The sequence below is a fragment of the Lynx canadensis genome, chromosome X (assembly GCF_007474595.2).
Source record: "Lynx canadensis isolate LIC74 chromosome X, mLynCan4.pri.v2, whole genome shotgun sequence".
NCBI lineage: Eukaryota > Metazoa > Chordata > Mammalia > Carnivora > Felidae > Lynx > Lynx canadensis.
In genome coordinates, this window is record NC_044321.2 from 122501002 (window position 1) to 122514192 (window position 13191).

A 13191-nucleotide genomic window follows, 5' to 3' on the forward strand; every position below is an offset into this window, starting at 1 on the left:
ATAGGGAAGGGGTTGGGTTTAGGCTATAAGCTTTAGGCTTAGGTTTTAGGTGCACGTTTTGGGTTGGGGTTTGGAGTTATGGGGTACGGGGTAGAGGTTAGGGTTTGGATGAGGATTAGGGTTCCAGGTTACAGTTCTGGGTTGAGGGTTAGTGTTAGGATTAGGACTAGGAATAGGGCCTGGGCACCGTCGACCCCAATCCGCCTGAAGTGATAGGATTTTCCATAGCGCTGATATCAGGGCTCAGTGAAGACTGTGTTAGGGTTAGTGTCTGTTTTTATTTTTTTATTTTTTATTTAAAAAAATTTTTTTTAAATGTTATTTATTTTTAAGACAGAGCATGAACGGGGGGAGGGTCAGAGTGAGAGGGAGACACAGAATCCGAAGCAGGCTCCAGGCTCCGAGGTGCCGGCACAGAGCCTGACGCGGGGCTCGAACTCACGGACCGTCAGATCATGACCTGAGCCGAAGTCAGACGCTCAACCGACTGAGCCACCCAGGCACCCCAGGGTTAGCGTTCTGATTCAGGGTCTGACCGAGTTGTGAGCCTGCCTTATGTCGGGCTCAGGATCCCCTCCTTTAGCTCCACCCACGCACTGAATATGTTTTCCAAAATTTCAAGATCCTTGCTTAAGAATCCCGCACTGGTTATGGGCCCCAAATCTATTCTTTGCTTTGTACAGACAGGTGGGGCTTCTTGGAGCCAGAGTCCCGCTACGGTATGGTTAGGCCTATGGAGGGTCAGCGTTACAGATAGGCTAGGGTTAGGCGTTAGGGTTAAGTCGTTGGAGGCTCCAGTCCCTAAACCCACAGCAGTGCAGTTGTCTCCCCCAAGGGCTGAGTGGATTGCAGAAATGAGGGTGCTGGTAACGATTAGTCTTTGGTTTCCAAAACCAGACCACTGTATGGGCCACACTTCGGATAGGCCTCAGCAATCCTCTCGTGCAGCTGCAGTCCTGCTTTGGAAGTGACATGGTGATGTTCCACTTTCCATGCGGAGTATTTCTGTACCGATTCTCGAACCCGTGTGCGTGCTGTCAGATTTTGGAATTAGGACCCCATGGGGAGAGAGCCTTAGTTAGGGTTAGAGTTCGGTCCACGGACGTCACTTAGTGAGACAGAAAGGGTTAGGTGTAGGGTGAGGGTTATGTCTAGGTTTAGGGCTGAGGAGCCTCGCCAGGGCCATTGCGACTCCAATATCGTGATCTCCCTCGAGGGCTGAATTGAGAGCCCATGAAAGGGTGCAGGCCAAGTGTAGGGTTAGAGTTAGAGATAGGGTTAGGTGTAGGTTGAGAATTAGGGTTAGGGTTATGGGTAGGGTTAGGGTTAGGTCCCAGGAGGCTCCAGGCACTGACCCCACAGCAGAGATGTTGGATCCAAGAAGGGCTGAGTGGAGAGCACCATGGAGGGTGCCAGTCAGGATAAGTTTTTGGTTACAAGGTCAGACAACTCTATCGATGCTCATCTCGTAGTCCTCAGAAATCATCTATTGTAGCAGCAGTCAGACTTTGGAAGAGACATGGTGATGTTCCAGATTCTAGGCAGAGTATTTCTGCACCTGTTCTCGAAACTTTGTGTGTGCTGTTTTCAGTCGTTGGAATGGGGTCCCCATGGGAGAGAGCTTTAACTAGGGTGAGGCTGTGTCCAGGCATATTTCCATGGCAGAAAGGACACCAGTCTTCTGAATTAGTTGGAAGCCTTTTGTCAGGGCACAAATGCGACTGTAGTCTTGTGTAGAGTTAAGGAGATGTATAGTGTTATGTGTAGGTTGAGGATTATGATTAGGGTGAGAGTTAAGCTTAGGATTAGTCCCCAGGAGTCTCCAGGCACTGAACAAACAGTAGAAAAATGACTCCCAGAAGGACTGAGTGGGGTATACATGGGAGTGTACCAGGCATGATTAGTCTTTGGGTTCAAAGGCGAGTCAATTCTGTGGGCCAATGGTTGGGTAGGCCTCAGGAATCCTCTTGGGCAGCTGCAGCCGGGCCTGGAAATGACATGGTGAGCTTCAAGGTTCCATGCCGAGTGAGCCTGCACTGCTTCTGGACCCAGGCGCATGGTATTGTCAGACATTGGATTGGGTCCCCATGGGGAGAGAGCCTTAGCTAGGGTTACGGTTCGGTCCAGGGACGTCGCCAGGGCCATAGTGACGCTGGGCTCGTGACCTCCCTCGAGGGCTTACGTGAGGGCCCATGCAGCAAGGCGGCTCTAGTGCAGGTTTAGGGTTCCAGGCAGGCTTAGGTTTCGGTGGAGGGACCCGGTTCGGGGTAGGGTTAGGATTAGGGTTAGGTCCCAGGAGGCTCCAGGCGCCGACCCCACAGCAGGGCAGTGAACTCCCCAAAAGGCTGAGTTGAGGACACAAGGGAGGTTGCCGGTCAGGATCCGTCTTTGGCTGCCAAGGCCACACACGTCGATGGGCTCCTGGTCGAGGAGGCCTCCGGGATCCTCTTGGGCAGCTGCAGCCCGGTCTGGGAAACGATATGGTGAGATTCCAGGTTCCATGCCGGGTGAGCCTGCACCGCTTCAGGACCCCAGGTGGGTGGTGTTGTCAGACGTTGGAATTGGGTCCCCATGTGGGGAGAGTCTTAGCTAGGGTTAGGGTTCGGTCCAGGGACGTCGCCAGGGTCGAAGTGACTCCGGTCTCGTGATCTCCCTCGAGGTCTGAAGTGAGGTCCCATGCAGCAAGGCGGCTCAAGTGCAGGGTTCAGTTTTGAGGCATAGGTTTCGGTGGAGGGTCCAGGTTCAGGGTAGGGTTAGGGTTAGGGTGAGGTCCCTGGAGGCTCCAGGCACCGAACCCACAGCAGGGCAGTGGTCTCCCCGAAGGGCTGAGTTGAGGGCACAAGGGACGGTGCCGGTCAGGATCCGTCTTCGGCTGCCAAGGCCACCCACGTCGATCGGCCCCTGGTCCAGTAGGCCGCCGGAATCCTCTCGGCAGCTGCAGCCAGGCTTGGGAAACGACATGGTGAGCTTCCAGGTTCCTTGCCGAGTCAGCCTGCACCGCTTCTGGACCCCAGGAGCGTTTTGTTGTCAGACGTTGGAATTGGGTCCCCATGGGGAGAGAGCCTTAGCTAGGTTTAGGGTTTGGTCCAGGGTCGTCGCCAGGGTCGAAGCGACCCTGGTATCGTGATCTCCCTCGAGGGCTGAAGTGAGGGCCCATGCCAGAAGGCGGCTCAATTGCAGGGTTAGGGTTCGAGGCAGGCTTAGGTTTCGGTGGAGGGTCCCGGTTCGGGGTAGGGTTAGGGTTAGTGTTACGTCCCAGGAGGCTCCAGGCACCGAACCCACAGCAGGGCAGTGGTCTCCGCAAAGGGCTGAGTTGAGTGCACAAGGGACGGTGCCGTTCAGGATCCGACTTTGGCTTCCCAGGCCACACACGTCGATCCGCCCTGGTCGAGGAGGTCTCCGGAATCCTCTTGGGCAGCTGAAGCTGGCATGGGATAGGGCATGGTGAGCCCCTAGGTTCCATGCCGAGTCAGCCTGCACCGCTTCTGGACCCCAGGCGCGTGGTGTTGTCAGACTTGGGTATTGGGTCCCCATGGGGAGAGAGCCTTAGCTAGGGTTAGGGTTCGGTCCAGGGACGTCGCCAGGGCCGAAGCGACTCCAGTCCCGTGATCTCCCTTGAGGGCTGAAGTGAGGGCCCATGCCAGACTGCGGCTCAATTGCAGGGTTAGGGATCAAGGCAGGCTTAGGTTTCGGTGGAAGGTCCCGGTTCAGGGTTAGGGTTAGGGTTAGGGTTAGGTCCCAGGAGGTTCCTGGCGCCGAACCCACAGCAGGGCAGTGGTTTCCTCGAGGGGCTGAGTTGAGGGCACAACGGACGGTGCCGGTCAGGATCCCTCTTTGGCTGCCAAGGCGACACACCTTGATCCACCCCTGGTCGAGGAGGCCTCCGGAATCCTCTCGGGCAGCTGCAGCCGGGCCTGGGAAACGACATGGTGAGCTTCCAGTTTTCTTGCCGAGTCAGCATGCACCACTTCTGGACCCCAGGAGCGTTTTGTTGTCAGACGTTGGAATTGGGTCCCCATGGGGACTGAGCGTTAGCTAGGGTTAGAGTTCGGTCCAGGGACACCGCCAGGGCCGAAGCGACTGCGGTCTCGTGATCTCCCTCGAGGGCTGGAGTGAGGGCCCATGCCAGAATGCGGTCAATTGCAGGGTTAGGGATCGAGGTAGGCTTAGGTTTCGGTGGAGGGTCCCGGGTCGGGGTAGGGTTAGCGTTAGGTCCCAGGAGGCTCCAGGCGCCGAACCCACAGCAGGGCAGTGGTCTCGCCGAAGGGCTCAGTTGAGGGCACAAGGGACGGTGCCGGTCAGGGTCCCTCTTTGGCTGCCATGGCCACACACGTCGATCCGCCCCTGGTCGAGGAGGCCTCCCGAATCCTCTCGGGAGCTGCCGCCGGGCCTGGCAAACGACATGGTGAGCCTCCAGGTTCCTTGCCGAGTCAGCCTGCACCGCTTCTGGACCCCAGGCGCGTGGTGTTGTCAGACGTTGGAATTGGGTCCCCATGGGGAGAGAGCCTTAGTTAGGGTTCAGTCCAGGGACGTTGCCAGGGAGGTGGCGTAGGGCGATGGGTTAAATGGGTGATGGGCTAAGGAGGGCATTAGTGGTGAGGATCACTGGGTGATGTATGTAAGTGATGGATGACTACATTCTATACCTGAAGCTAACATTACACTGTATGTTAACCAACTGGAATTTAAATAAAAACTTGAAAAAATGAATACTAAAGAATTACATAAATACATTTAAACTAACCTAAATAAATACATGTTAAAAAAGAACAAGAAAACTCATGTGATGATGTCAATAGACACAGAAAAGCGTTCTGAGAAAATTTGTTACCCATTTGTGCTAAAAATCTCTTTAAAATTCTGTGTAGGAGGAACAAATCTCAACATAACGAAGGCCATGTATGTGAAGCCCACAGCTAATGTCATACTCAGTAGTGAAATTGTGAAAGGTTTTCCACTAAGATCAGGCACAAGGCAAGGATGCCCTAGATATGTGAAGGGGATTGGGTGATGCAGGCTTCTGGTTATGCAATGAATGAATCACAGATAGAAGATATAGCATAGGGGACATAGAGAATGGTACTGGAGTGGTGATGCATGGTGACAGATGATAGCTACACCTGTGTTAGCGTAGCAGAATGTATACACTTGTCCAATCACTATGTTGTTCCTCTGAAACTAATGTAACACAGTGTGTCAGCTATTCCCAAATAACATGATTTTTTTAAAAATAAGGTAAAGGACTGAAATAAAAAGTTTAATGTAAAAGAACCTCTTAATATCTAATCAAGAAATGCAGTGAAGTTCCAAAGTAGAAAGTCACCATATCAAATTCTGTATCATTCCTATACACTAACCCAATTATCTAAGAAGAAGTAGAGAAAACAATCCCATTTACAATAGCATCAAAAACAATAAAAATTATAGCAATACATTTAGCCAAGGAAATGAAAACCTCTCTACAGAAAACTATAAAACCTGTGTGCAGGAATGGAAGAAATTCAATTTGGGTGAAACAAAGGGGAGAACACACGAGTCAGTGAAAGGCCATCCCATGTCCAACTTTCGGAGGAATTAATACAGATACAATGTCCATATTACCCAAGGCCATCTAGAGATTCAGTGCAGTGTCTATCGAGACTCCGATGCAATTTTTATGCAATTAGAAAATCATATCCTAAAATTTATTTGGAACCACAAAAAAGACCCCAAGCAGCCAACGCAAGAAAGAACAAAACAGGAGGCATCACCCTTCTTGATTTCAAGCGTCATTCTCACACAAAGAACATCAATTATGTCACTGGCATAAGCACAGCCAAAGACAATGGAACGAAATTGAGAGCCCAAACTAAACCCATGCATCACAGTCACCTAGTATTCAACAAGGGAGTCAATAATACAGAGTGGAGAAGAGTAGTCTTTTGAATTACTGGTGCTGGGAAAATTGGATATTCACATGTATAAGAACAAAGTTTAGCACCGCATAATACACCACTCCCTAGAGAGTGAAAGGAAGAAATAGAAATGTGGTTAGAGAGAAACAGAGACAAAGAGGAAGTACAAGAAGGAAAGTAGAGACCTGGTCCGGTATGTGGACACGGTTAGATGGGCCAGGGGAGAGGGGATGTAGGAAGTGGCTCTGAGTGCTGGGGCAGAAAGGGCTTCTATCATGGGCATCAGAGTTCCATGGCCCCAAGACTCCAACATCCCTGGGTCCAAGTTCTGCAGAGGCCATTGGAATTGAAAAGATGGGTAGCCCTCATTTCTTCTGGAATTGTGAGGTTCAGCCTCACGTTCTGTCGTGGAGAGGGAGTCTTGAGGGAGAGTGTGCTGCTCTCTGGCAGGTAAACTCCATAGCCTGTAGGGGCTGCTTGGGATTCTGTGTCTCCAATCCCTCGGACCTTCCCCAGGAGTTTCTGAGCAGAGAACCCAGGGTCTAGCGGGTGTTTGGAATTCTGTGACCCCATTCTCTCAGGTACAGGGAGCAGATTCAGCCATGGTAAGCCATGGTAAGTAATTCAGGACCTGGAGGCCCGGGTCTCGCAGCGGCTGCTTGGGATTCTGTGTCTCCCATTTCTCGGACCCTCCCCGGGAGTTTCTCAGCTGAGGACCCCCAGGGATGGAGGCTGTTTGGGATTCTGTGACCCCTTTCTCTCAGGTACATGGAGCGGCTTCAGCCATGGTGAGCCATGGTAAGTGACTCAGGGCCTGGAGGCCAGGGTTCGAAGCGGCTGCTTGGGATTGTGTGTCTCGCATCCCTCGGACCTATCCCGGGAGTTTCTGAGCTGAGATCATAGGGTTTGATGTCATTTTGGGATTCTAGCTTGTGTCTCGCTTGGGATTTTGTGCTCGCTACACAGCCCCTGGAGGGGCTGCTTGGGATTCTGTGTCTCCCATTTCTCGGACCTCCCCGGGAGCTTCTGAGCTGAGACCCCAGGGTCTGGCGGGTGTTTGGGATTCTGTGACCCCATTCTCTCAAGTACAGGGAGAGGCTTCAGCCATGGTAAGCCATGGTAAGTGACTCAGGACCTGGAGGCCCGGGGCGAGAAGGTACAGGGAGCGGCTTCAGCCATGGTGAGCCATGGTAAGTGACTCCGGACCTGGAGGCCCGGGGACCTCAGCCCCGGGCCTGGAGGCGCAGCCCGCAGGTGCTGCTACCCGTCGTGTCTCGCATCCCTCGGACCTATCCCGGGAGTTTCAGAGCTGAGACCACAGGGTTTTTTGGCTTTTTGGGATTCTAGCTTGTGTCTCGCTTGGGATTTTGTGCTCGCTGCACAGCCCCTGGAGGGGCTGCTTGGGATTCTGTGTCTCCCATTTCTTGGGCCTTCCCTGGGAGTTTCTGAGCTGAGACCCCAGGGTCTGGAGGCTGTTTGGGATTCTGTGACCCCTTTCTCTCAGGTACAGGGAGCGGCTTCAGCCATGGTGAGCCATGGTAAGTGACTCAGGGCCTGGAGGCCCTGGGCTCCCAGGGGCTGCTACCCATTCTGTGTTCTCGCATCCCTCGGACCTATCCCGGGAGTTTCTGAGCTGAGACCACAGGGTTTGTTGGATTTTTGGGATTCTAGTTAGTGTCTCGCTTGGGATTTTGTGCTCGCTGCAGAGCCCCTGGAGGGGCTTCTTGGGATTCTGTGTCCCTCTGATTTCTCCGACCATCCCCGGGAGATTCTGAGCTGAGTCCCCAGGGTCTGGAGGCTGTTTCGGGTTCTGTGACCCCTTTCTCTCAGGTACAGGGAGCGGCTTCAGCCATGGTGAGCCATGGTAAGTGACTCAGGACCTCGAGGCCCTGGGCTTGCAGCCCCGGGCCTGGGCACCCTGGGCTCGCAGCCCCGGGCCCAGGGGCCCTGGGCTCATTGCCCAGTGCCTAGGGGCCCTGGGCACGCAGCCCATGGGCTGGGGGCCCTGGGCTCATAGGGGCTGCTTGGGATTCTTGTCCTCGCATTCCCTCGGACCTTCCCGGGAGTTCTGAGGTGAGACCACAGGGTCTGGAGGCTGTTTGGGATTCTGTGACTCTTTTCTCTCAGGTATAGGGAGCGGCTTCAGGCACACAGAGCGTTTTGAGGCATGGGGCGCACTATCAACCATGGGGCTTGTCTTCAGGCACTGGGAGCACCTTCAGGTACAGGGAGCCGCTTCCTGCACAGGGCGCCACTTCAGGCAAGGGGAGCCTCTGTGCTCTTCATGCACTGGGCACGCCATCAGGCACTGTGCTCGCCATTAGGCACATGGCGCCCTCAGGCAAGGGGTGCGCAGTCAGGCATGGGGCAAGCCTTCCGGGAGTGCCTGTGCCCTTGAGTCATGGGGAGCGCCTTGAGACATGGGGCTTGCCTTCAGGCACTGGGAGCTTTTTCAGGCATGTGGCACAACTTCAGGACGGGGAGCTCATGTGCCATTCAGGAAAGGGGAGTACATGTGTCTTTCAACAAGGGGTGCCGCATCATGCACAGGGAACTCAAGGAGACAGAGAGACTACCCTCGGGCATGGCGTGCATCCTCAGAATGTGCCTGTGCATTTCATGCATGGGGAGTGCCATCATCCATGGTGAGTGGCTCAGGGCCTGGAGTCTCTGGGCTCGTGTCACAGAACCTGGAGGCCCGGTGCTCGCGGCGCAGAGCCTGGAGGCACGGTGCTCATGGCACAGAGCCTGGAGGGGCTGCATGGGATTCTGTGTCTCTCTCTCTATGTCCTTCCCCGGGAGTCGCTGTGATGACAGCACAGAGCCTGGAGGCTGCATGGGATTTTGTGTGTGTGTCTCTCTCTCTGACCTTCCCCTGGAGTTTCTGTGCTGAGGCGACAGAGCCTGCAGTCTGCTTGGGATTCTGTGTCTCCTGTCTCTCTGTAATTCCCTTGCAGTTCCTTCAGCACTGGGAGTGCCGACTTCAGGCACTGGCAGTGGAGACTTCAGGCACTGGGTGTGACGACTTCAGTCACTGGGAATGACGACTGCCGTCACTAGGAGTAACTGCAGACACTGAGTGTGACTTTGACTTCAGTCACTGGGAGTGACTCAGGCAAGAGATTGTGCTGCTCTTTGGCAGGTAAGCTCCAAGCCTGCCCTGTGGGGGGTGTCCCGGGGCCATCTCCCTCACTGCCCCAGGCCCTGTTGGATTTCCCCCCTCCCCCACCAGCTGGCCTTCCTCAGGTTCTGAACGCAGGCATCAGGCATCGTGTTGCCCCCAGGTCCTGCAGTCTGCACCTGGCAGAGGTGGACTAGTAATATTGATAAAAAAATATATATATTTGAGAATAAGGTACACATCCTCCCTCTGGGACTAGCGGTGTGCGTCCAAATCAAAGGTTGCTATCCTCCTCTCCACAACCAATCTGAGGAATCCAGAAGGTAGGTGGACCCTTTCAGACACCCTAGTCTTCTCTTACAAGAAATTCAAAGACCTTTTCTTGACCCAGCTTTCTTTTAATTCTGAAGAGATGGCAATTAGTAATTGAAGGCATAATAGCCCTATAGGAAATTGACCTATATGACTGATGGACATTATTCCATCCATCCGCATCCCTAAAGCACATTTCATTGGAAATATCAGCCAAGGATACACACTGTAAATTCACAACAGATGTGTAGCTCCCTGGAAGTTGCATTCTGACCTTGTCAAAGATATTATTCGTGACTTTTCAGATAAGCTTTCAACATCAAGAAGGTGATGTTAGAGAATCTGGTATAAATGGAAATTTGCAGATGCTAAATGAGGAATGATTTTTCATTTTTAATGTTTCTTTTTTTGAGAGAACCCGAGCTGGGGAGGGGGATAGAGTGGGAGACACCGAATTTGAGGCAGGCTCGAGGCTCTGAGCTCTCAGGACAGAGCCTGATGCGGGGCTCAAACTCGTGGACTGCAAAATCATGACTTGACTCAAAGTCGGATGCTTAACCGACTAAGCCACCCAAGCGCCCCAGGAAGGATAGTTTAGTGGCAAAGAAGAAGAAATTCAAGATAGTGTAAAGGATGTCTATTTTTAATTGAAATATTGTTCACACATTTGTTGTGTTAGTTTTAGGCATACATTGTAGTCATTCCATATGTCTATACGTTATGTTGTACTCAACCACAAGTGGAGCTATCCTGTGAAAGCATGCAACAATATTGTTACAGGATTGACTCCATTCCATTGGCTGTCCCTTGTATCCCTAGAACTCATTCACTCCATAGCTGGACGCCGGTATCTCTCTCTCTCAAAGGTGTCCATTCTGTATCTAACCTAAGTATTTTGGTGGTAAACAAAATCACCTCTTGTTCAGCATGTGTAAATCGGTGGTCTATTTTTCTGTGAATATTGCTTAAAACATTACAAATTATGTCGTTACGTTAATAAATTCGGTTTCATTCTTCACTCACAAGAAAGAGAAGGAAAAGATTTTGTGTCCCAGGCCCTGTCACTAAAACCTTCCCAACGAGGAGAACAGGCTTAGTTGCCCAGAGCACCTTCGGTCTCTCAGCTGAGCAACCAGGGCCTTCAACATTGAAGGAATTCCCATGGTGGCCAGCAGAGAGAGCTCAAGAACCACAGACCCCCGAGGGGCGGTTTCCTCTGCTGGGCAGTGATAGCCAGCAGAGGGCGCACCATCTGCTTTTCTGACCCAGGGCACCTCAGAGCAGGAAGGGCTTAGATTGCTCTCAGAGGACTCAGGCCTCTGCTGGTGCCTCAGTACAGAGAGCAGAGATGCATTTCCAGCAGGTTCTGCCACCCGCCCCAGGGGAAACCTTGGGAGCTTAGCAACTTGGCATCTCCTGAGTCGCCAGAGAGAAGCTGCCTTGTTGTACTGAGTGCTGAGGAGGGGGCGCCGGATGGCTTCCCTGGTCAAGCTGGTTGCTGAGCTGCACAGGCCTTTGCATTTTCTGGGCTGTTCCCGTGTTTCATTCCACCCCTTCCCGGACAGTTTTTGAACAAGACGTATTTTACTAAAGGACTTGTGGATTGCGGGGTCCCGCGACATCACCTCATAGATGCAGTCGATGGTTTGTTCCAGATTTAGGCTTGTTTCCGGGAAGTAACCCTAACAGAAATTCAGAAGCACAGGAGCTGCATTCAATTAGGACGTGGATAATGAAATGCTCGTCTCACGACCTTCTAGAAGAATGAGCTGGGACCCATGTTCCGAGTCCTGCTGGAACCAGAGACCAAGGTAAGGGCACAAATTGTCCCGCACATCATACATGCTTTTTAAAAAAATTTCATGGTTATTTTTCCAACCTAGTGAAGTGATTGAAAACTACAGAAAACCTGGTAGGTAAGTCTCATTAACCTTATGTTATCTTTTAATTTAAATTCCAGTGAGTGAAGACACAGTGTAATATTAGTTTCAGGTGCTCAATATAGAGCAACACTTCCACACGTCACCCGGTGCTCATCCCAGGTGCACTTCTTAATCCCCATCAGCTGTTTCACCCATTCCCTCACCTCGCTGTGGAACACCTCAGTTTGTTTCCTAGTTAAGAGTCCGTTTGTCTCCCCCCCCACCTTTGTTTTGTTTTCTTGCCATGTGTTAGTGAAATCATTGGGTATTTGTCTTCCTCCGACAGGCTTATTTCATCCAACATAACATTCTCTCTCTCCATCCACCTCGTGGCAAATGGCAAGATTTCATGTTTTTACGGCTAAATAATATTACATTCCCTATACCACATCTCAATTTATTCATCAGTTGATGGGTGCTTGGATAGTTTCTGTCATTTGGCTTTTGTAGAAAATGCTGCTGTAAACATCATGGTGCATGTATCCCTTTGAAGATTTTGTATTCTTTGTGGAAATACCTTGTAGTGAAGTTGCTGGATTGTAAGGTACTTCTATTTCCAGTTTTGTTTTGTTTTTTGACATCTCCATGTGGTTTTCCAGAGTGGATGCACCAGTTTGCATTCCTACCCACAGTGCAAGAGGGTTATTCTTTCCCCACATCCTGGGCAACACCTGCTGTTTCATCCTTCATTGATTTTAGTCATTGTGACAGATGTGATGTGTTCTCTCATTGTACTTTTGAATTGTATTTCCCTGAAGATCAGTATTGTTGAGCATTTTTTCATGTGTCTCTTGGCCATGTATATGTCTTCCTTCGGGAAATGTCCACTCGTGTCTTCTGCCCATTTTTAATCAGATTTCTCATTTTTTGGGTGCTGTATAACTGTATATATTTTGGACACTAACCCTTTATCCGATGTCGTTTGCAAATATTCTGTTGATGTTTTAGTTTTGTTGATTATTTCCTTGGTGACGGAAGGTTTTAATTTTTACAAAGTCTCATTATTTTTGCTTGCGTTTCCCTTACCTCTAGAGATATATCTACAAAGACGTTTGTACAGGCAATGTCAAGCAAGATACTACCCGTGTTATCCTCTGGGATTTTTATGGTTTCAGGTTTCACATATAGGTCTTTGTCCATGTTGGATTTATTTTTGTGTATGTTGTAAGAAAGTGGTCCGTTGTTTTTGTTTTGTTTTGCAGATTGCTGTCCAGTTTTTCCAAAACCATATGTTGAGGAGCCTTTTTTTAAATTTATGTATTTAGTTTTGAGAGAGAGAGAGAGCGCGAGCGAGCATGCAGAAGAGGGGCAGAGAGATATGGAGAGAGAGAATCCCACGCATGCTCTGCACTGCCCTGAGATCATGACCTGAGCTGAACCCACCATCACACGCTTTCGTGACTGGGCCACCCATGTGTCCCAAGACTATCTTTTTTTTCCATTGGATGTTCTTTCCTGCTTTGTTGAGAATTAATTGACCATAGAGGTGTGAGTTTATTTCTGGGTTTCCATGCTATTGATCTATGCGTATGAGTTTGTTGTTGTGTTATTTTTTGTTGTTGTTTTGTCAGTACTGTTCAGTACGGACATACTGATCATACTGTTCTGATCAGTATAGCTTTGTAATATAACCTAAAGTCTGGAATTGTGATGTCTCCAGCTTTGCTTTTCTTCTACAAGTTTGTGTTGGCTGTTTGGGGACTTTTGTCATTCCATACAAATTTTGAGATTATTTGTTCTTGTTCTGTGACAAATGTTTTTGTTAGTGTGATATCCCTATCACACTTCATTTCATTATATGTGTAGATTGCTTTGAGGAGTGTAGACATTTTAACAGTATTTTGTGCTTCCCATCCATGAACATGAAATGTATGTCCATTTCTTTGTGTCCTCTTCCATTTATTTCATCAGTGTTTCATAGCCTTTAGAGTACAGGTCTTTC

General features: G+C 50.5%; 1 long non-coding RNA gene across 2 annotated transcripts in view; it reads left to right on the top strand.

The window, feature by feature from the left end:
- The window catches only part of LOC115506965, a 14009-nt gene extending 1518 nt beyond the window's left edge, over window positions 1-12491 (top strand). The window contains exons 2-4 of one of the 2 annotated variants that reach the window (XR_003966521.1): window positions 8852-9036; window positions 10983-11138; window positions 12452-12491. This is a non-coding gene — a long non-coding RNA (uncharacterized LOC115506965). Of the gene's footprint in view, window positions 1-8700; window positions 9037-10982; window positions 11139-12451 lie in introns of those variants that run through there. The other variant, XR_003966520.1, reaches the window with a different exon arrangement.
- Window positions 12492-13191: the final 700 nt, after the last annotated feature.